This window comes from Mustela nigripes, chromosome 6 (genome assembly GCF_022355385.1).
Source record: "Mustela nigripes isolate SB6536 chromosome 6, MUSNIG.SB6536, whole genome shotgun sequence".
Classification (NCBI taxonomy): domain Eukaryota; kingdom Metazoa; phylum Chordata; class Mammalia; order Carnivora; family Mustelidae; genus Mustela; species Mustela nigripes.
Genome location: NC_081562.1, coordinates 119,953,094 through 119,977,004, shown reverse-complemented (window position 1 = coordinate 119,977,004; position 23,911 = coordinate 119,953,094). Strand labels below are relative to the sequence as shown.

At 42.7% G+C, this 23,911-nt stretch overlaps 1 long non-coding RNA gene across 2 annotated transcripts; it reads left to right on the top strand.

Annotated features, from left to right (window-relative positions):
- The first annotated feature begins 8,160 nt into the window (after window positions 1–8,160).
- On the top strand, window positions 8,161–20,650 carry LOC132020869 (uncharacterized). Of its 2 annotated transcripts, none has more exons than XR_009405120.1 (4): window positions 8,161–8,249; window positions 10,550–10,599; window positions 11,203–11,405; window positions 19,801–20,650. It is a non-coding gene; the product is annotated as an uncharacterized LOC132020869 (long non-coding RNA). The 2 variants fall into 2 exon arrangements; XR_009405119.1 differs by lacking the exon at window positions 19,801–20,650 and adding an exon at window positions 17,112–17,589.
- Window positions 20,651–23,911: the final 3,261 nt, after the last annotated feature.

Genomic DNA, 23,911 nt, shown 5'->3' with positions numbered 1-23,911 from the left:
CAACAAACAAGTGTGTACACTTGCACATGCACACATGTGTACACACACACACACACACACACACACACACACACACAGAGTGGAATATTACTCAGTCATCAAAAAGAATGAAATCTTGCCATTTGCAAGAATATAGATGGACCTCGAGGGTATAATACTAAGTGAGGTAAGTCAGTCAGAGAAAGACAAATACAATATGATTTCACTTACATGTGGAATTTAAGAAACAAAACAAGCAAACAAATAAAAGAAAAAAGGGAGACAAACAAAGAAATAGTACAGAGAATAAACTGGTGGTTCCCAGAGAGGAGGTGGGTATAAGAGATAAAGGGGATTAAGAGTACACTTATCATGGTGAACACTAAGTAATATATAGAATTGTTGAATCACAGGGCAACTGGCTTAGTCAGTTAAGTGTCTGACTTCAGCTCAGGTAAGGATTCTGGAGGCCTGGGATTAAGCCCTGCTTTGGGTTCCCTGCTCAGTGGGGAGCCTGCTTCTCCTTCCTCTGCCTGTTGCTCCTGCTGCTTGTGATATTTTTGTCAAATAAATAAATAAAATCTTCAAAAGAAAAGAATTGCTGAATCATAGTATATGCCTGAGATGAATAAAACACTATATATTAATTATGCTTTGATTAAAAAAAAAAAAAGAAAAAAAGGCATTCCAATGGAAATGGCTCCGTAATTCATTGACAGATCCTGGGGAGATTAGGGTTGAAGACATCTCTGTTTATAAAAGTGTGCTTTGGTTGATTTACACTGAGTTTAATTTCTTTAGATTACTCTCCTAGAAGGTCAAAAATATATTTTCTAATAAAAAAGTACCCCCTCCCGTATATACTAGAGAACTGAGAACTCTGATTGTCGTTGACCAGCTGACCAAAAGCATTAATCAAAATAGACTCCTTGTGTGTAAGTGGCAAATTTTCTCCAGAACAAATCTGGTGAAACTCACCTTAGTCCGGCTGTATGTCCTGGGGAGAATGCAAGTACATGCAATGAGAGAAGATTCTGAGGACCTTCCAGAACTTCAGCACATTGAGATCTCTTCTAGAATAAGATTAAAAACAGAATTAGGAGCTAATTCTCCAAAAGAATAGGAGAAACCTAATTGTTTGCCTGATATACCAAAATGTGAATAAATCTTAAAGGTGGGATAAAAAATTCAGGGGTTGACTGGGGAGGGCAGAAAGAAAAGGTTTTCAAAGCAAAAAACCAGCATGAGCAAAGGCATTGAGGTATAGAATGACTGTCCCTTTGGGGTCAACAAGAATGGTTCTAGTATAGAACTCAACAGGAAAATGTAGCAGGGCACCAGAGGAGAAAGTGACTTCAACCTATAAATGAGTTACTTGCTCTTACGAGCTAAATTGTGTCTCCCAAAAGGATCTGTTGAAGTTCTAACCCCTCGGAACTGCAAATAGGACCCTTTTTAGAAACAGAGTCTTTGTAGATGTAATCAAGTCAAGACGAGGTCATTAGGGTGTTCCTTGACTTAATCTGACCAGCGTGCATACCAAAAGAGGAAATGCCATGGAAAGACAGAGGCAAATACTGGGGTGGTGCTGCTCAGCACAAATCCAGAACCAATGTCTCCATTGGTTAGCTTTTTTTTGTTTTGTTTTAAAGTATTTATTTATTTATTTGAGAGTGAGGTGCATGTACGAGTAGGGGGAAGGGCAAAGGGAGAGCATCCTTCAAGCAGACTCTGCTGCTGAGCAGGGAGCTCAACATGGGACTCAATCTCAATGACCCTGAAATCATGACCTGAGCTGAAACCAAGGGTCGGACACTCAACTGACTGAGCCTCCCAAGAGACTCTGGTTAGCTTTTGCTGCAAAAACATCACCCCAAACTCTGTAGCTTACAGGGATAACCATTTATCCCCATAGATATGAGATCTGGCCAGCATTGGGCTGGTGTGGCTCCACTGGACCACATAGTGAGGCCACGGCTAAGATGAGGATATGGAACAGGTACTTGGAAGATAGTACCAAGTGTACTGTCTCACCATGGCCTGTCTAGATGGGGAGGCCAGAGTCGGGGGGAGGGGTGAAGAGCATCAATCTCATGGGACGCTCTGGAGAAAAAGACATGGGACTGAAGCCTAGCCGAATCATCTTAGCTAGAGGGAGAGACAAAGCAAGGTACAGGGTCATCAGGTTGTGACTAAGAACATGGGAGCAGATGAATGCCCTAGGTGATCACTGAAAGTGACCAAGGCTCTCTTATGAAACCTTAGGGCACGCCAACATTTAAGGGGCGTGGAAAAGAGGACACGCTCACAAGGGAAGCTTTGATGGAGTAGGGATGCAGGAGAGGATAGTGTGGTGGAAGCGGAAGGAGAAGAGTTTCATTATTGTGAGAGTGACTTATGCTGCAAAGAGCAGCAGAGTGGCCAAGTCACAGGAAAACAGAAGTCTTTTGGATTCGGCGATGAGAAGATCATCGATAGAGCAACCAAATAATTTATCTTCAAACTAGGACACACTGGAGAGTGAACAGAGGTGCTGTTAATAATTACAGCAGAACAACACATGTTCTTGGGCAAACAAGGGCAGATGGCCGCTCTCATCTCTGGGGATCTCTGCCAGGCTGTTGCTGTTGGCTTAAGTGGAATGTGAGCTTGATTGGCCATGAGAAGAGTGATATGGGAACATGGAAAAGTGGAGGCAGCTGGACTAGATTTCTTTCTAGGAGCTTGGAGAACGAGGTGGAAAGAGAGGACAATGACAAAACTGTGAGCTTTGTCCGGATGTTTGAATATTCTGCTAACAGAGAGCTCCTTAAACTGCTTCTAGGTAGTGTATACAAATACACCCGACTGTGAGCATTTCTAAGAGGATTCACAAAGTCGAACCAGCTCATGAGATCAGCCCCACATTTTTTTTTTTTTCTTTTAAGCAACACAGGGAAGATCTGTTGCTATCAGAGTAAGTAAGAAGATACTGAACAATGCAAAGGAAGGAGCAATCACCTGGGCTCAGGTTGGGCTATTTTTTGCAGCAAGAACAAAACCATCTTCATATACATGACCTTGAAATATCCTGTTGTCAGGGGCAATATGCCCAGTAAAAACCCAAGATCAGTAAGTATATAAGGATACAAGTAAGTCTCCAATCGTGTAGTGAATATTAAAACAATTCCAAGGATGATATATACTTCAAGTAGCAGAGTACTACTTCATTCTCTGTCCCTGCTAACTTTTCCTCCGAATCACTCCCCCTCCCACTGCCAGTGCGCCCTATCTGCTGTTAAAAATTATTCTAAAACCAGACTGATGGCACAGGTCCCAGTTCAACAAATGCTCTTTGTTACCCACAGCAGCGGGCCCGGACGTCCCATGAGCAGGCATCAAGAACAATTTCATGATAATCTAGGTTGAGTTTTCTCTTTCCCACCAGCGCCAGAGAGGGAGAACGCCAGGTTCATTGACTTTAGGAGCAAGCATGGGGCCCCGAAGTGGGCTTTATCGGGGTAGTCATGTTTCTTTGACCGAGCTCTGTCGGGGGAAAACAAAGTCCTTGCTCTCAGGCAGCGCAGTGAATGATTCTGAGAGCCTTCCTTCATTTCAAACTCTGTCAGCCCATTTACTCACATTTGGGTTCTTTTTTTAGACCCCTTCCAGTTCGCTAGCAACTAACAGGAGAACATTGAATGTTGGCTAAGCAGAATGTGAGAAGCCTGGTTACATGTGAGAAATAACTTTTCTTTTAGGACATAAAAGGCAACTGACTTAACAACCAACTATGTGAAACCATTTTTTCTATAACAGAGTCCCAAAGACAGGGGCCAACTTACTGTAAACATTTTTTGGGGACGCCCGGGTGGCTTAGTCGGTTAAGCGTCTGCCTTCAGCTCAGGTCATGATCCTAGGGTCCTGGGATTGAGTCCTACATCGGGCTCCCGGCTCAGCAGGAAGCCTGCCTCTCCCTCTGCCTGCTGCTCCGTGTGCTTATGCACGCGCTCTCTCTCTCTCTAACAAATAAATAAATAAAATCTTTAAAAAAAATAAGCATTCCTTAATTTCACTGGCATCTCAGGACCTTTTAAAAAAAATGGAAAGACCATGCTTTGAGGGCAAGTAGGTAAGACTTAGATTGCTTCCTCATATTAAGGCAGGTTGTGGACCATTGGTCCTATTCTTCTTTTTGAACGAGGAGTGGAACGTGATCATCAGCTCTGGGTTTTCTGCATCAGCTTGGGTTCCCCGAAAAACACAAAGGCTAAGTTAGAGCTGCCCTTCAAAGTCCTAGCCCCACCTTTCATTAGCTGTGTTAGTTCTGCGTAAGTTAATTAAGCTGTCTGTGTTTTATTTTTCCTCCTCCATAAATAGGGAGAAGTCATGATGGCCACCTCATAGGACTTTGTTGCAAATATTAAACGAGGCTGTGTTTGCAAAGTTCCTGGTACAGGATCCATTCTATCACAACACAAAAAGCACCATAAATATTAACTATATTATTGTCTTTCTTGTCATGGACCTTCACTGAGAAGCTCCAGAGATAATTTCAAGAACTTCAAGAAATCCCAGTATTCGGGGTGAACTATGGCCACCTCCAAACCTTAGTACGTACCTTTGATGACTCTGCACAAAATGTTCAAGTTCAGGGAGCCCCTTCCCCCCTGCATTAGGGATATAGGAAGCCTAACTCAGAATAGGACTTTGGCCTTAGCCCAACTCAGGCCTGCCCTTGAGCAGACCTTAGGTTAGAACTCTTCAAAATATTGGCCTGCTTCGCCCTCTGTAGCCCTTGAACCTTTTGCTTTCCTGAGTCTTGTCTCTGCTGGAAATGTGGTCACTGAGTCCTAGGCTTTTGACCTGGTCCCCTAGCTCTGGCCTGCAGGTTGTTTCGTAAGGATATTTATCCTTGACCTGCCACTCATGGCCCAAAGAGATCCCCTCTGCTAGGTGGGGATCTGCCTTAGTTCTGCATAAGAACAGGACACCTTATCATTAATGATAAGGGATTAAGTAGCATATTATGCCTAAGTAATAAACAAGTGTTATCCTGTGTAAACCCATCTTGCTAGTGGGGTTTTATTTAGTTTTAGTTTATTTATTTAGTTAGTTAATTTTATTTATTTATTTAGTCCAGTGAATCTGTGTCAAGCTTTCTTAAAACACAGTAGATACAGAATGGTAACAGAAAAGTTAGTCTCAAAATAACTATTAGGATTTAGGATATGTTGTAGAACTATATAACATAACTACAGGAAAATGATAGAGGCTTTCTTCCTTTTTCTTTTTTTAAACAGTCTTAAGTTATTACAGTTGAAGAGGAGACTGTGTAAAGAGAACACTTTCTTTGTATGTTCCACTAGAACAAACACATTATATTATACTGAAACTCGGAAGAGGAGAAGTAATACTGATGACTGCCATTCTACCGACCCTAAGTATGCTCCTCAGTGCTTGAAAAGTCAGTTTTGAAGTGTAGGGGCGCCTGAGTGTTTCAGTCGGTTAACTGTCCGACTCTTGATTTCGGCCCAGGTCATGATCTCAAGGTTGTGAGATCAAGCCCCACACTGGGCTCTGTGAACAGCATGGAGTCTGCTTGAGATTCTCTTCCTCTCTCTCTACCCCTCCCCCAACACATGCATGTGTGCACTCTCTCTCTCTCTCTCTCTCTCTATATATATATATATATATAAATCTTTAAAGCAAAGACAACAAAAAAATAAAGTGAATTACCAGTTTCATGAGATATCTTGAAAGTTTTAAAATGTTTCTTTATCCGGAAATTCCAGTTCTGGGTGGGGGTGGGGTGGTTTCCTGTGAGAAATATTTATTGAGTGTCTATGTGTCAAGAACTTCTCTGGGCATTGGAGCTATCAAAGAGGAATGGTGTTTATCACTGAGTTTATATTCTAGCAGGTAAAAAGGGACAATAAGTAATGCCCATAATAAATAAGTAAATTATAGGGTGTGTTTGAGGCATTAGTGCTGTGGGGAAAAAACTTGGAGGGTATCAGGAACTTGGAGGTGGCAAGGGACCATCACAGTATAAGTAGGGATCTAGAATATCCTTTTTGATGACCATGTAGTACTCCATTATTTGTACCCGCCAGAATTTGTTGACCAATTTAGCTGATTCCCAATTCACTGTTATAAATAAAGCTTCAACAAACATCTTTATATGTTTGTAGGTATATACGTATGTATCTAAATACTTGCCTGATTGTTTTTTTTAAACTAATTTCTGGAAATCCAATTAAGTCAAATGCTCTCAGCAGATTTCAGGCTTATAGAAAGTCTGAATCAATGTACACTTCTAATGCTTTGTACTCCTGCCCAGTTTCATTCTCAAAAAAGCCGATATCAACTAAATTTTCACTCTACAGTCTCTGATGGAAAATGAGAAACAAAACAGACTGTATTTGACATAATGCTCATTGGATTCTACACACACTTGACTGGATGTCGGTACATTAGCATTCTGACAGATTACCTTTCCTTCATATGACACTCACTATGGGTGTTTTTTTTGCTTCTTTCTTCGGACTTTCCTGTATTTTCTAGGTTTTCTACACTCAACGTCAATTTCTTTTGCCTAATATCTTTTGTTTTTACTATTAATAAAGAGAAATCGATTTTAAGTAAATAAATAACACGGGGAAGCTTTCTCATGGTTTATTCTAGCTTCCCAGATAGGCAAGTTCTGTTTCTTCATTTCCTGTCAGCCTTCCAAAATGGTGAAGGGATCTTAAGGTGCAAACTAACAACACTTTTTCTGTCCTTCTGGCCGGAGGGCTTTGTTGCTTGTTTAGGAAGACCTCAGAATGCGGCTCATTCCTCTTCTGCTCTGTGACTTGCTCCTTCAGATTTAGAAATCAGTTTTCCTAAGAGACTGGGCTTAATTCAATTTATAATGTGTCGCTTGAGATGGCGGATTTTACAAGGTGGTCCTTCTCCCCGAATCTCCCTAAAGAAGCGTCTCATCCTTTTATGCCAAAACATCCTTTGAGGGGATCAATTCGATTTGAAACAAATGTTTCTTGATAGACTCTTTTAAGGGCTGGGGATACAAAAGTGAATAAAACAGACCAAAAAAAAAAAAATCCATGTCCTTATGGAGGTTCTATCCCAGTGGAGGAGACCAAAAAGAAACAAGGTTAATAAGTGTATCGTTGGCTGATTGGACAGCAGTATGTGCTTTGGAGGAAGAATAAAGCCAGTGAGGGCATCTGGGATAGAGGAGGTTGCGGGGAGATGCTGAAATTTGAGATGGGGTGTGCCAGAGAGGCAGTTGCCTCGTTTTAAGTTTCTGGCTGTGACCTTGAGACACTTTGACATTAGGAGAATGCCCGGGCTACTGGACTCTGGCTACTATAACCAGAGAGGTCCACTTGGGATCTGGCCCTCTTCTGTGAGGACACTTGGGAGCTGAAGTGGTGGGTGGGTGATCAACAAACAGGAAAAGGCAGCTGTGAGTGGGGCTGAGGAGCTGGAGAGGAGAAGTCATGAGAGATAATCAAAGAATTTCCCAGAAGCAGGGAGCGAGGTCAGGGCCATCTCTCCTTTTGAGGTGATTTGCTTCCCCTCCTTTGCCTGTGCTTCATACTTCTTTGGCTTTGCTCCAGCTGCATTCAAGACACCCTCCAAGACAAAGAGCCGAGACTCCTACGTGTTTGGAAATGGTACAAGATAAGAATCTATTGAAAGGCAATTTTTGTCCCCTTGTAGCCACCGCTTATTGGCAAGGGCTATGATTTTTTTTTTTTTTTTTTTTTTTTTTTTTTTTTTTTGGTGCTAACACTGAAAACAAATAATGCTTTAAAGTGGCAGGGAGTTTTATGTATAGAAAATAAAGGTCAATATAAAAGAACCCTTAGCATGAAGAACACTCCTTTCTTATGGGTAGTTTGCAAATCCTGAGCAAGACACAAGCCCTGGGCTTGGCGAGTGCATTCATTTCTCCAAATTCTCACTTGAATATGTGGTTTCTGTAGTGCTCACAGCTTGTCCTCTGAGTGCCTCTAAAGCAAGTATGTCTGTTCCTCGTGAGGGAATTATATCTGTTAGGCCAACAATGAGGATGAATGATGTCATGCAGGGAAAGGAGGAAGATGATTTAATGGTAAATATGAAATCCATGCTTTTTGGCTAATATAAAGGTTGTTTTTTTTGTTTTGTTTTGTTTTGTTTTTCACCCAGAGGTCCAGAGGCTTTTAAACTTTGAATTATGATCAAGTTTCTGTTTCTTAACGTAACGGCAACAAGGCAGGTGGAGTCCAAGTTGGCAGGTAATCCCCAACTCATGTTGACTTGATCTTGGATATATTTTGGTATGACCATTTGAATGTCATTATGTTTGATGTTCAACATTAATAAGGCCAATAAAATGGAGCCAAATTATGACTTAGGATGCTGGCAGGGTCTGTAGTCTGTTTCTCCACTTACAGTCTCTACCTGTGAAGAACGTCCTGTTACCAAGACCCTGTGTTTCCGAAGCTACTTCAGGTAGCTTTCCCTGGGGAGTAACCATGCCCGAAGTATTAGAAATACCCAACAGATGTTGAATGGCTTGGGTAGATTGAAACCCAAAGACTTAAATAAATGTGAAGGTTGAATTATAGTCAGTGAGGTATCGAGATAAAGGGAAGAGGAACTAACTAGAAGTAGTACTAACTCTCCTGCACCATTCCTACCCTACTACCAGTTTAACAGAAGCTGGTAAGGAAGTCTTGCTCTCTGAGGAGACAAGGAGAGACTCAGGAAAGAACTCTGAGCTGTCTTTATACACTAAACTTAAATAATTAATTTTATTAAAAGATTTTATATATGTGCGTGTGTGTGTGTGTGTGTGTGTGTGTATAGATATAGATATAGATATAGATATATATTTAGAGTGAGCAAGCAAGTGAGTGAGTTGGGGAGGGGGAGGGAGAGGGAGAGAGAGAATCCCAAGCAGACTGTGTGTTGAGCGTGGAACCCATGTGGGGCTCCATCTCCCGACCTTAGGTCATGACCTGAGTTGAAATCAAGAGTTGGATGCTTAACTGACTGAGCCACCCAGGCTCCCCTCTCAACTGAAATATTTAAAGAGAATGTCTATAGTTACTGGAGATTGGGTTGGGAAGCTGGTCATTAGACCGTTGTGATCCTTCCTTTGGTGGAGAGGGTAGGTGGCCTATGTGGAACACTTGGGCAGTGCCTTTGTCGGGGTTTGTGGATGGACCCCTGCCCTAGTTTCATGGACAGAACAGAAAGGTAACCTGATTCCGATGGGATGCATAGTGCTGTGGACTCTGCTACCAGCCAGCGGCCAGAATTACTCAAGGTCTGGTACACAAAGTGACCTACTTAAAACTTTCTGAAAAAGTTTTTGCTTTTGGAATTCCTTGCCCTCGCTGATTCCAATGGACACAGAAAACCCCAGGGCTTCAATACTGAGCACTTCAGAAACTGCCTTTGGGGACGCCTGGGTGGCTCAGTTGGTTGGACGACTGCCTTCGGCTCAGGTCATGATCCTGGAGTCCCGGGATCAAGTCCCGCATCGTACTCCCAGCTCCATGGGGAGTCTGCTTCTCTCTCGGACCTTCTCCTCATTCATGCTCTCTCTCACTGTCTCTCTCTCAAGTAAATAAATAAAATCTTAAAAAAAAAAAAAAAAAAGAAACTGCCTTTGAAGGACTCTGAGCTCTCTGGAGGTTCCTCTGTCTGTGACAAAGCCCGTCTCTCTCTGCTTTCACCCATGTCTGGGACTGCAGTAGGCACTGAATGTCAGGACATTTCTTGGCTCTCTGAACTTTCTTTTCTTCTAGGGCACCTGTTTAGATCACACCTTCTCTCAAGGGGCACCCGACAAGGCGAATCTTTTGTATTCAGCCAAACCTTGGTAGCTTAAGTGCATACATGGAGCTTTAAATAGATTCTGGTCTTCTGTCCAGAAATCAACAGGAAGAACAGGTCTGTCCGATGTAGCTTGTAAGCGCCAGGTCACAGCTGACCATTCTGCTGGGGTGATAAGGGTAGAGGGTTGACAACCTAATTGCATTTGAGTTTCCCTGGGAGACGAGGAAGCCAGGCTCAGAAAGTGAAGCTTCCGGTTATCCCGGAGAGACAAGAAAATACTCTTCTCTATAGTCCTCTTCTACATTTTAAGCTTCTTTAATATGGGTGCGAATAGGTATATATGTATATATATTTATGTGCATGGGTATATATATAGGTGTTGGTATTTATATATTTATTGATGCCAAGAAAGCCTCACATGGGTTTGAAGTTCAAAAGTATTTGGCTATTCTTAGCTTATTGTTTTCGTATTTTTTCCCCATCTCCACATGCCCAGATCTTATACATCCTTTAATTTATGAGGACACATGAAATTCTATTGCACCCTGTAGAAACAAGTATGCGTTTGTGTGTAGATATGTGTGTATGTATGTGTGCAAATTTGAACTTGCACAGAACCCTGTGGGCACTTATTTATCCCCTTCTCTCTGATATACAGTTCTGTGTGCATGGCTACTGCTTGATGAATTCCAAGGTTTGAATGTCATGAACCTGCGTGCCCTCTAATCCCTGTGTCTGTCTGCTACAGGATACATGCGCGACACATAGGAGAGGAGTTCGTTGAGTGTGAAGGTGTAGGTAGGTGCTGGAGTCATGGAGATGTTCAAACTGGTGGACCCCCTGCTGTGTGAACACAGCTGGAGCTCTGGTCTCTCTTACCAGCTTATCCCTAATGAGTGGTTACCCAACCTTGGCAGCACATTAGTGTAACTTAAAAATAACAGCAACAACAAATCTGTGTCCGGTTGCAGCCCCTGGCCTGGGCATTGCATCACAATCAAACCAGCAACCCAACAGCCAGACACACAAGCAAGTGATTCTAACATGCAGCCAGGGGAGTGAACGTCAGCATTGGAGAATTGGTCAACAGTAGCCCTTTCCATACATGTATGCCCACGAGAATCACCTGGGATTTTAGGTGATGGTAGTTTGGTATGGTAGTTCTGAGATGGGACCCAAGAGTAAGAGTTACTAACAAACTCCCAGGCAATGCTGGGCCTGTCCCTTGAAAATGCTGCTAGTAGTAGTAGTAGTTTGAGGGTAAAATATGCGAATTGATGTTTTCAACAAGTACCCTGGGTGATTCCCATTATTAGACACATCAGCAGAGTTTTGTGACATTAGGTGTTCACTAAAAATCACCCGTTTGCTCTGGTAAGGTAAACCCTCTCCCTTCTGTAGGGCTCCTTCCAGATTTCCGGGATAAGACCAAGAAAACTACATGCAGAGGTCATTTACATGTACAGGTTGAGGATCCCTGAAGGTGACAACAGTGTTTCCTGCATCATGGGGACAGGCATGTCCCGGGATAGCACAAAGGGTTAATGGGCTCTGCAGATACAGAAAAGGTCAACGGCACCTGGGGAATGATCAACCTTGCTATGGTAAGTTGTCACATTCTGTAACATGGAAGGTTTGTTTCAGTATCTGTTCCTCATTAGTATAATTTCATGGGCAACCATTGCACTGGAACTTTAATAGACGAAGTTTACTGTACATTCTTCAGTTCATTTGTCTGTGTATTTTCCAATTCTTTCCCCTCTTGGCTGTATAAATAGAGCCCCACAGTGACTGAACAGTGTTGGCCTGTCTTAATGCCTTCTGCTATGGAAAGCAGGTTTGCAAGAACTTCCCCCGCAATGTGATGGCCAAGTTAGATGACAGTCACCTGCCGGTGCTCAGGGCCTTCCTCCAGGGTGGCTTCAGAAGGTGTGAGAAATGCCCCCAGTTGAGTATTTCTTTCCAATGAAGCCAACGGAGGTTTGGTTCTAGAAACAGTAGTCACTGCATTTCATGAAAACACTGACTTGTCAGAAAACTTGAGTCTTAAGGCAAGAAGGGAAGGAAGAGCAAAATTGAATCTCAAAAACCTTTCCTCCCTTCCCATTTCTAACCATTGTGAGCTTCCCTGAAGGACACAAAAAATAAAATGAGGAACTCATTGTCCTTTGATCAGGTATGGTATTAAAATTTCCCAAATTGAAAAGAAGACAATTTTTTACCAAGAGACGGATTATTGACATTTGTTGAGATTCTCCAAGGTACCCCCTGAGAGCCCCGGAATGTCCAGTTGTTGAGTCTTATATTTATTTGAATTGTGCTTATAATCCGATAGCCCAACTTCGGTTTTGGTTCAGACACACTTCCCAACAGTGACAGGTACTCAACGACAGAGTGGAGGCGGCCTTTCAAAACAGGATGTTTTCTCAGACAGTTGATGCTTAATTAGAAGCTAGTTAACCATCCTTTCGAGATGAAGATAGGGCGCCTCTGTGCTCTCTAAACCTGACAATTCATCAAAACCACATGGAGTACTAGGAAAACAGATTCTTATAATGTATAGAGCTCCTGACTCAGGTCTTCTGAATGGAAGCAATAAATGGAATTTTTTTCCAAATGATCTCAAACCCACTATTGGTCTTCACTCCAGCCAGCACTAGGGAATAGATCTTAGAGTACCCTTCTGACTCTAGGCTTCTGGGATGTTCTGAATGCTTTTGTATAGATGTGATAAGTGCTTCACTTATCAGTGTAATGTAGAGTATAATGTAATGTAAGAGTGTAATGTAAACATAAGTCACTGTTAGTAATCCCCGAACACACCTATATTTTCACCATGTGTCTATGTGGGAATAAACTTACAACCCACCTTACAAGGAGGAGAAATCAAGATGAATTCTGAAGAAAGGCACTCCTGTGAGTGACAAAGCTGTGTTCCTCTGGAGTTTGGGTTGCTGTAGATGTAGGGACAGGAAATCCAAAGCAAAGCTTGAAGGGTTCAGCAAGTATGGGGGTGGGAGTCTTAGAGGAAGACACTAAGTCAGAATGTGAGGCAAAGACAAAGGACAGGAATGAGGAAAAGAAGTTAGAAAAGAGCCTGTGGACACATGTCAGACAGTAGAATGAGGTGGGAGACCCAAACCTGATGAAGAGCAATCAGGAGACCCACAGGAGATCCACAGAAGCTTGAGGCACAGGACAAATGAGCAAGAAAACGGCTCAAGGGATGCCTGGACGACTCAGTCGGTTAAGCATTGGCCATCAGTAAAGCATCTCCTTCGGCTTAGGTCATGATCTTGGGGTCCTGGGATCAAATCCTGAATACAGCTCCCTGCTCAGCGGGGAGTCTGCTTCTCCTGCTCCCTTGGCCCCTCCCCCTGCTTGTGCACTCTCTCTCAAATAAATTAATAGAATTTTTAAAAAGAGAAAGAGAGAGAACTGCTCAAAATATCAGAATGAGGCACTTTGGTTATTGAGGCAACACTCTCCCAGTTTGGGTTCTATTCCCTAAAGGCAGTTGACTGAAGCCAAGGGGGAGTCTGCCAGAGAGAGCGCCCCCGGGCAGAAGAGAGTAGCCACAGGCAGCCTGGTTCTGACCCAGGCAGAGCCTGCTCACCAGAACAGGCACCGAGTCCATTGTCTCTTTAGGTATGCAGGGTGTAAAACCCACACCCTGAAAGATCTATCAAGGCCTTGAGTTCCTCAGCAAAACGTGCCGTTGGCTGCAGTTGCTAGCTTTGGGCAAGCAAGCTATGAGACCTTGAGCCTTACCATATGCCCTTGAGCCAACTGCCTCATCCCTTCAGATTCAATTTCCTCCTCCTTAGGGTGACTTCTATTGGCTCTGCTAGTGTTCTCTCCACACTCAGGTTGGGGGTAGTGCAGCTGGCAAGCAGCCAGGCAGAGCCAAGGCAGTGGCAGACACCTCCCTGCAAGTCAAGCAGCCTGTTCAGAGGGGTGTGGACTGTTGACTTCCTGTGACATACAGCTCCCTGGCATAATATGCGACAAAAGGGACACCAAGGAGCAACCATGCCGCCATCATAGCAACAACGTTGACTCTCCCTTCTTGATAAACAGGCTATGTGGAAAGAGCCTGTACCCTAATTTCAACTCGGCCAACTTACAACCTTAAACCTTCTGGGCCTCCATTTCTTATGGGTTGACCTGTACCAAATTGCCAACATTTGGCTCTCCAGCTACAGAAACAACCGTTTTCCATGGTTCATGTCAATACGCAGAAGACGAGTAGCCTTGACCAGCAGAGCCATAGAGAAGCTTCATTTCTGGCTTGATTTCTCATAAATAATTCGTGAACAGCTACACTGGGTCAGGCCCTGTATTCCATCCCATGTGCCCAGTGGTGAACAAGAGGGTCTCACTTACTAACGTCACAGGGCTGACATCTACGGTAGAACAGGTCCACATCAAAGTCTGAAGGTTGAAATGACCTTGAAGCTACATAGAACTTGTGTCTTCACCCGTGAGGGAGAAACCAGCCATGTGGAAGAATTAGAATGCTTTGTTCAGTCTCTAATGAAAAGATAACTAAAGCCCTTATCTGAATATTGAGTTCAGAAAAGAATCTGAGAACAAATGAGCAACACCCCCGACGAACTCATGCCAAGGCTGAGATAAAGAGACATCTTTATAATTCAGTTGTTTGAGGGACTGAAGGGTGTGGATGTTGTATTTTACTAATCCTATGACATAGTCAACCAGGCAAATAGGACCCAATTACGATCTTATAAACCATGTGGCATGTGCACCAGGAAGTATTTTGAGGTTTGTCAAAGTCCATATTGCTTTTAAAACAAAATCATAAGCTAAAAATAGTAGATTTTGTATTGACAGATCCAATGGAATGTCAGGAAAAAAAAAAAAAAAAAAGCCAGCACAGGAATATTGGCTTGGAAAAACCTTTAATGAAATGAGCTTAACTAGTCACTTGTCGATAGCATCTTTTAAAAACTGTTAATGGCCTCGAAATAATCAGTTTCATCAAGGCATGGTCTTTATACTTCAGAATTTTCAATGTGATTCATAATGATGTGGACAGTGCATAAGTTTTAGATTTCAGAGGTTGAATCTCACAAAGTTGAAGGTTTTCAATGATTTTTTAACCTATAAAATTGATAATTTCACATGGATCAACCTAATACCTACTACAAAAGTTTACTGGTTGTTCGCAGAAAGGAAGAAGTACAGCTTAGGCCGGTAGGGAAATCTCATGGATGTAATGGCTCTTAGATTTATGATGAGTCTATCCGATGTCACTAATGTCTTGCTAACAGTTTTTAATAAGCTGAGTGAGCTCAATTAGCAATGCTAGATCACAATATGCTAACAAGTTTGGAGCTGAACATGAAATTAAAATGTGAATTTTCGACCTGAGATGCAAAAGGAATAAATTTCACTCTTCTGCAACTGAGTGGATGTCCAACAGAAATAGGCACAGAACTCTATTCTATCATTGTTCATTAAATCACTGAGAAATCTCATTGTGTCGTGAGATATATTTGAAGAATTTTTTTCTGCAGCAAATGAACATATAAAATGGATAATGGGTCTGTACCCTGACAGGGTCTAAGCTATACACTACCTATAGCCTAAAAACACTTGCTGCTGAAAGTAATAGCCCAATGAAATCATCTTAAATTATAAGAACTGTTTCTCACATAAGCGAAAGTCTGAATGCCATCACACACCCAGGGACCTTGGCCAATTCTGTGTCGTTCATGTGTTGTCCAGGTGTTTGGGCTGGGCAGCCCACCATGGCAGGTGCTTCCCAAGTGCAGGGGTCATGAACACCTCCTACAGCTGGGTCTTGTGGAAGTCTGTCCTCAGATACCCTTCCAGAGACTTCCCCTCAAGACTCACCATTTGGAAGCATTTTCGTGTCACTTGATTTACCGAGACTGGTCCACTTCACCTTTGGGGGTGAGGAAGATTCCAGCCTCTGTTGAAGGACCTGATCACTTTGCAAGTGGGTGAGCAAAACAGGGGTTCTGTTTGCCAGGAAGAATGAAATGAGCATAACTAGTCACTTGTTGATAGCATCTTTTAAAAAGTGTTGATTAATGGCCTCGAAACAATCAGTTTTATTGAGGCATGGTCTTTATACTTCAGAATTTTCAAAGTGATTCGTAATGATGTGGACAGTGCATAAGTTTTAGATTTCAGAGGTTAAATTTCGCAAAATTGAAGGTTGAATGCATGGAGAGGAAGGAGCTAAAAGTGTGGGTCTCAATGCCACTGTCAGTAATAAATCACAGCAGATCGTTAAAGAGTTGCCAGTGGATTAAAAATCTACCCTGCCTTGGATTTTCCATAACATAGCATCTCTGGATTAAAATCTGATTTCAGATGGAATCCAGGTCACTATATATGCTCTTACTTGATGGACAAATATGTGCCCCCACATTTACTCATAACTGCAAGCTGAATTTTAGCGAAATGAATCTAATTTTCTCATTGATTTATTTTATAAAAAGGCTCCCACCCTTTCCCGTAGTCTTAACTTGAAACAGTCTACGGGCGCATAATTAAGAAACTTATCAGGTCCATAAACTGTTGCACAATATAGCAGTCCATCCTTCTGGAAATGTTTTCTAATTGTGAACACGGTTCCTGACCACCATCTGTCCTCTTAGTTCATCACTTCCATCCAAAAGCCACAGGTAGTTCCTGGGTCTGATTCCACACTTAGCATTTCTGTCCCTAAATTCGCCTCCTCTCCTGGGGCTGAGTCTGGAGAAAATCTGGTAGACCCTGCTGCGATGTCACACTGAGCCTCCCCTAACTAATGTAACTAGAAAGTTTGGGCAGCACGGGAAGTGGAGGGATCGGATGTTTATTCACGTTCTTTTGTCTGAATGATTTGGGTCTCATAAAAGAATTTTGTGCTCTCATTTATCACTATGACAAGTTAGGAATCTGTAAACCAGGAAGAACAGAGGTAACTATAACATAATGTTGCACAATAGCCACAAAGAAGCGGGGCTTCACTGGTCCACAGTAAAGCCCGGTGAGGGGCAGGTTCAAGCAGCCTCTTGCTCCCACAACTGGTGAAGCTGGCAAAGTAAGATATAACCAGCTAAACTGTCTGCTGTGTTGGGAAGAGGGTTAGACCGAAGGTGATGTCTTTGCTCCCCAGATCAGGACTATGTCAAGATTCCTCCCATTATTTAGTACAAAGAGAGCTGCGTTTCTTAGGAGGAATAACGGAAATCTCCAGAATTTCTGCATTTTTGTAGCAAATAGAGGATTAGCCCAATCAACGGATACTGAGTTTGCTAACAAATGTTTAGATTTTTAGGCTGAATCTTCGTCAAGGGAACAAAGAACTCTCTGCAATGAACATATCACCTGAAACTAAAGGAAGGGACAGTAAGATGGGACTCGTGTCAAGAGAGGAAATAGACTACTGCGGACAGACACCAAGGCAGACCCGTGGGCGAAGAAACACTGGGGTGTTGACACAGGACGAGACCTTGGTCCTGGTCTAGGCTGGGCCTCTTTCTACTCATTCTGCAGAGTTAATAGTTAATAAGTAGTGTAGAGCTACACCTTGATATTATCTGTGGTTACTTAGTAAGTGGTGCATAGTTCTTTCGGTATATGGGTCAGTTCTGAGCTACTTGGGTGCGTGTGTTTTCCTTGCAAAATCTTAAGTTTAAAAAAAGTAAGAAAATAAAGCCCAAACAACCCCTTTAGGGTTGCTGAAATGGGTTGATCCAAATGATTTTTCTAGTTTTGCACCTGGACCTTGGAGTCAGCAATAAACTTTCCGACATTAAATGGGGCATGTATGGGGCCTGCTCTCATTTCCTTCTGCGTGTGTGTAAATTTATAAACCGACCAAGCAACACTGTGGGCGGGGGCTCTAAAAAGAAAGAAAGTATCCTATTAAAGATTCTTTTAAAGAAACTGCTTCTGTCTTGGTCAAGTTAAACAAACAAACAAACAGTTAAGAAAACTATCATGTCAATTTTTTTTTTTCCTTTGGGACCCTATATTTTAAGTCATTGCTTCAGTTTCTTGCCAGGGAGATCAAGAAGCTTTTTATAAGGTCTGACATCCTTTTATCTATTTCCTTCTTTACCCTCAGTTATACATGTTCTGATGTTTTTTCTGCCTTTCCAATAGGTGAACCACTGACCGTTCAATGCCTCTCTCCTCTACCCATATCCCCACTCCAGATTCCAGAAAGCCCATACTGCTCTCTCATTGACAAAACATTTCTTTTCAAGCACAACATTGTTATTTCTATCCAAACCAAATGAGAATAAATTTATCACTTTAAGGACAAGCACCTGGGTGGCTCAGTGGGTTAAGGGTCTGTCTTCAGCTCAGGTGGTGATCTCAGAGTCCTGGGATCGAGCCCCACCTTGGACACCCTGCTCAGCCGGAAGTCTGCTTCTCCCTCTGCCTCTGCCCCCTCTGCTCATACTCCCCCCCAACTCAAGTAAATAAGTAAAATCTTAAAATTTGTTTTTTATCACTTTGAGGAAAAAGGATATATAAAACACAGAAATTCTTAGAGTTAAAAGGGACTTCAGAGATAAGCACCAAACAGGGAAATAACATTTCGTACATATAAGACAGAAAATATTTTCCTAAATGCACACTGTCATGGGTCTCTGCCTGCCCTGGAGATAGAACCTTACTTTATGAGACCAAGAATGGAAGCCTTAACTTTGGTCATTTTTCATCTTCTGAATTTTGCCCAAATGGCTACAAGTGTGTAGATAATGTGATCTGTCAACAGAGTTTTCAAACAATGGGACCATTGCGTGACATTTCACAGATACGGTAACCGAGTCCACGTTTGTTCTGCTCTCTCCAATAAGTGGAGAGGCAAGAAGTTGGGGTAGGAAAGGGACTTATTCTGAAAGGCAGCAAATCAAGGAGATGGCAGGCTTGTCTCAAAGGACCATCTCCCCAGGCATGATAGTTGAGCTTGTTTTATGCTAGGAAGAGGGAGAAGCAGGAGGGAGTCAGAGTCAAAAGGTGACTGATGTCTGGAGACATTGAGGAAGGACAAGTAACTTATTTGTTCTTGGTCACTCGATGTTTGTGCACAGGAATCTGGTCATGTCATTCCTGAAAGTCTTAAACATAGCACAGTCATTTCTGAATGTACTTCCTTATCTTCTTGGGAGAGGTAGATTTGGGGTGAAAAGCAGCTTTTGCAGATTTAGCTGTCACCTGCCTACGTGCAGAGCTAAGCAGGAGTTTCCAAACTAAAGCCCTGGCAGTAAGAGAAACAGAAGGAACATGGAGTCAGACACACTAAGCTTCTCCCAGGTACAATATGACCCCAAGTCCTGAAATGACAATCTTTTTATAGAATGTCTGGTCACAGTTAAAAACCGGGTTTTCACACTACTTTCCTCAAGTGAAAGGACAGCATTCACAGAAAACGTTTATTATGCCGGAGACCCAACGAGCTACCCATCCCCCAGTCTTCAGTAGGGAAGAGTTACACTTCCCACATATCAGGAGCCAAACATTTTTCTCTTAAATCTAGATTTCTAAATCTTCAAACCTGTTAAGAAGAAATAGGCCCACAATGGAGTCACTTGTGCTAAGCCCACCACGACTTAATATCTAACCTAATTACAGTTTCAGCCTTCCCCAGGAATATAATCTTAACCAGTCAGTCTGGAATTTTCTGGTCAGCACCAATGACATAATCTGCCAAACAGGCCCTTTCTTTGCCCCATAGGAAGATGAGGTAATCCTCCTTAATTGACCCTTTGTCCCTGAAAGGAAGGTGACCTCACCTGAAACATCTTTTTTTTTTTTCTCCCCTCATTTATGAGTTCCTTGTCCTGTCTCTAAAAAGCTCTCTTTTCTGTAGCCCTTGGGAGCTCATTTCTATTACTAGATGCGATGATGCTGGATTCACGAGTCATCATTCAATAAAGCTGATTGCATGTTTAAAATTTACTTGGTTGAATTTTTATCTAACAAACCCTACTTCACCTTTCTCAGGTTGTTTAAAGAACTGACCAGAGTGACAGAAGGTCACACCAGCCTTGGTGAGATGCTCCACAGTCTTGACAGCCTACAAATAGCCAGAGAAGCCACTTGATCCCAACATGACGATGAGGTCTCAAAAGCCTGTGGACCCATTCGCCTAACTGTATACTCAGCGAATACGAAAGACTTAACAAAATCAAGCATGGCGTTGTGTTTTGAATACACTTAAATAATACACACCTGGAGAAGATCCTCGAGAACTGAATTCCAACGTGGGCATTATCTCATTGCAACCTCCTTGAGTTTGGATTAAAGAGATGCGAGTCGGTCACCATTGTTTTGGCAACTGCATATGGAACCAAAGACAAGTCCCACGTGTGTCTCCCGAACCTTCGCAGTGACAAAGAGCGACACAAATAAGCTCCTTTAGAAGCTTAATTGCTTTTATTTATTCAGACACTCCTTTTCTTTCTTCCTTCCTTTCTTTTTTTTTTTTTTAAGACTTTATTTATTTATTTGGCAGAGAAAGAGAGAGCACAAGCAGGGGGAGTGAGAGAGGGAAAGGGAGTAGCGAGCTCACTGCTTTGCAAGGAGCCGGATGTGGGATTCGATCCCAGGATCCTGGGATCATGACCTGAGCCAAAGGAAGACACTTAACTGACTGAGCCACCCAAACACTCATTTTCTATCCTCATCTGAACACACTTAGAAACCTTATCATGAATTCTTCTACCACTTTTATAGAAATGTAGTTAACAGAAGTTAACTGGGTCAGCCTTTTTCTACCCAAGCTAGAACAAGGCCAAAGACTGGTATTTCCTCACCTCTGTGGGAGTTTCAAGGTCTTGAATTTGATGCACAATTAATGCTAAGGTAATGGTTTTCTGAGTGTTCTTTTCAGAGCAGTAGCATCAGCATCCCTGGGAAATGCACATTCCTGATTCCTACTCCAGACCTACTCAGTCTGAGTCTGAGTTTGGGGAGGGGGCAGCAGTCTGTCTGAACTGAAGCTTCCAGGGGCTTCTAATGTAGCTGGAGTTGGAAGGCCACTGAAGGTTGGTTTCCGTTGGCTCTTCCAGGAAGAAGCAGACCACTAGAACTTGTGTTTTAAACCATTCCTTCTGAGAGAAGTGTCTGTGGCTGTTCAGGTGAGCTCAGGTAAGTCAGAAGAAGCCCAGCCTCCAGGCGAGTCCCGCGATATTTTTGACTCAGGCAAAAGGTCAGCCTTGTTTCAGATTTCCTGGAATGAACGGGGATGCTGTAGATGATGAGATCTTCCAGAGTTCAAGTGAATAAACCTTCTTCCACAGTGTTCTGGAAAAAAAAAAAAAAAAAAGAGAGAAATCCAAAAGTCTATGGCATGATGGTGGCCACAGGGCAGAAATGACCCCTGATATTCAGCAGCACCCGCGAGTGGCGAGCGCTCAGACAGACGACTTGGCCCTGGGCCTCCTGTCCTAGACCAGCACTGTTCCCACAGAGCCGCCTGTAGCTTTGGTGTATCCTATTTTTGTGTCATGGAAGTAGGATGAAGGGAGACATTAATAAATAGAGTTTTCACTCCTGTTTCTTAAACTGAGAAGCTGGGACAACTGAAATCCAACACCTTTGGGGAGGGGGCTGGGGAAATGGTGTTCGAGAAAAATGCAGATTCCTAGGCCCTGCCTTCCAACTGCTGAGTCAGAAGCTCTGGGGCTGCGTGGGGAGGCTCTTCGTTTTAATAAAGCATTCCATGTTTCTCCTAGATTCGTTGAGATTTGAGAACCACTGATCTGTACTGTCCGCCTTTGCTTCTTTTTTAGATTTTGATTGGAGTAAACCATCTGCCTTTACCTACTCGAATTTGGACCTGTAGAAAGAAGGTAAACTTGGAAATGAGACTCATCTGGCTTCAGGTGGGTCCAGCTGGTGATCAGAAGTTAAGACTTCTGGCAAGTTGATGAACTTGTTTGAACCTCAAGTTTTTCATCTGTAAAATGTGGTGATTGTAGTGTCCACACTGTGGGAGCACGGGGAAGAGTCAATAAGAAACTGGGAGCAAAGTTATATGTATATAATATGTAATATACAATATAGATATCTTCACATATAAATATATTACATGTAATATATAATAATATATAATACATGATATATACTTATACATACATATGTAATACATATAAATGTCTGTATATATTTAATACCGAAGTATGATTTAATAACACTTTTTTGGGTACCCATCTGTTTTCTAATGCTAGATTTTTCTTTTTTAAATCTCCTTCAAAGGTACCTCCAAATGGAGGAAGGAAGGAAAGAAGGAAAGGAATGGTATTATAATGTCTGATCTAATAATCACAACCTCCCTGTTTGGCAAGAGTTTTATCGTCTAGAATTTACAGAGGAGGCTGCTGAGAACCAGAGAAATGAGAGAGACTGCCAAGGCTCTAAACCTCAGGCTGTCTCAGGCTCCTCAAGGGGGATCCCCGGCTCCGATGAATGCCCTCACGTGACCATGCAAGCCTACAGCAGCCCAGAATCAGTGGAACCGTGAGCTTTACCCACACACCACAGGGAAATTCGCCTGTGAAGTTTAAGCAGTTGTGACCCAGAGTCAAAAGGCCACCAAATGTCAGGTTTCCTGTGCCCAGCCTCCCCAAAACTCAGCGTTTTTATGTTTCAAGGAATGAGTCAATACTGTTCCAGTTCTAGCCAAATAAACCGTGTTCCAATGACCATGTTGGTAGCATGTTGTCCGGAGGGGGGCGAAAGACAACCTAAAAACCATCTGCCCTTTGCGGTGACAGAAGTCCTGGTTCAAGTTTTAATGGCCTTAGTCCTTCTCTAGGAATTACGGTAACTTAAACCTTGCTTTGAATATCAAACTTGATCCTCGTCTTAGATATGGCAGCAGAACAAGCCCATTAAAACTTGACTGTGTGTTGCAAGAAGGGGATTTGGTATTTTGGGGCTGGAGAGAACTGAAGATCAAATCAAACGCCCAGGTCATTGATGACGTCACATGCACCGATTACTGAAACATCCTGGGAAAGTTCTCCGTCCTCGTTTGGAATGTCCCAAGTCCATTTAGGGTAAAATACACCAACCACTTCCCATGCAAACGTCTGCAAAGACACCAGCCACAGACTATGGACAGCCTAGGAATTGAAAACGGACACACTCGATGCAAACCAGGATTCCAGATCTTTTATGACTTTTTGGAGAAGCCATGGAAAATAAACAATCCCCAGATAATCTAATATTGCAATAAAATTAGCTGTATCTTTTCCTTTCACACAACGTCAGAGCACAGAAGGCCAGCTTCTCTTTTCCCTGTGGGAAAGTCAAGTAATTTAAAAATTCCCCAAGACAATAGTTTCTCCGTACACAAGGGCCTTCCACAAATTTGGCTGGTCTTTTCAAAGCACGGATACAAGGCGATAATGTTTCATAGGTAGGTGTGGTCACCATTATGTCAGTGTGTGCGCATAATCACCCTAAAGGTAACAATTTCCATGGAATAAATGGACTAATAGCAAGAAGACAAGATGACGCCCTAGTAATATAATTTTTATTGGCTCTTTCCTTCACTCACTGACTTGATAGAAAAAAATCTGCCTAATCTCCCAGCACAGCTCCTGGTGGAAAGCTCCTCTTCTAGGATTTGGCTCTGTGGTCTTATCTGTAATCCTGGGTGGGACACCCTCTTCCCACCATAGCCCTTCTGGTGGGATGGACTCCAACTGCGGACAAAAACCTTCTGGAGGTTTGCTCTCTGGCTCCCTTCTCAGAGCCACACTGAGCTGGGAGGGTCCTGTTCTCCTGGCCCAGCCATTTGGGGGAAATCTTGGACAAATCACTCGCAAGCAGGGAAGGAGCATCTCCATGATTTAGGGAGCTTTCCACAGTCTCGAAAACCTGCCTAGAGTTACAGAAAATGTAAAGGCAGTGGAGAAGTTGCTGTAGATTACTGAGCATGAGGTAAAGGAGGAACTCTTGCCATGTTCACATCCATCACCGAAGCAAATGGAGGTGATTTATGTTTTCCAGAAATGGGTGTTTGGAAAGATTTGACGTTTAGCAGTCCTGGGCCCTAACTGACATTTATCTTGTGTTATAAAATATCATCTCAGAGATAGACCGA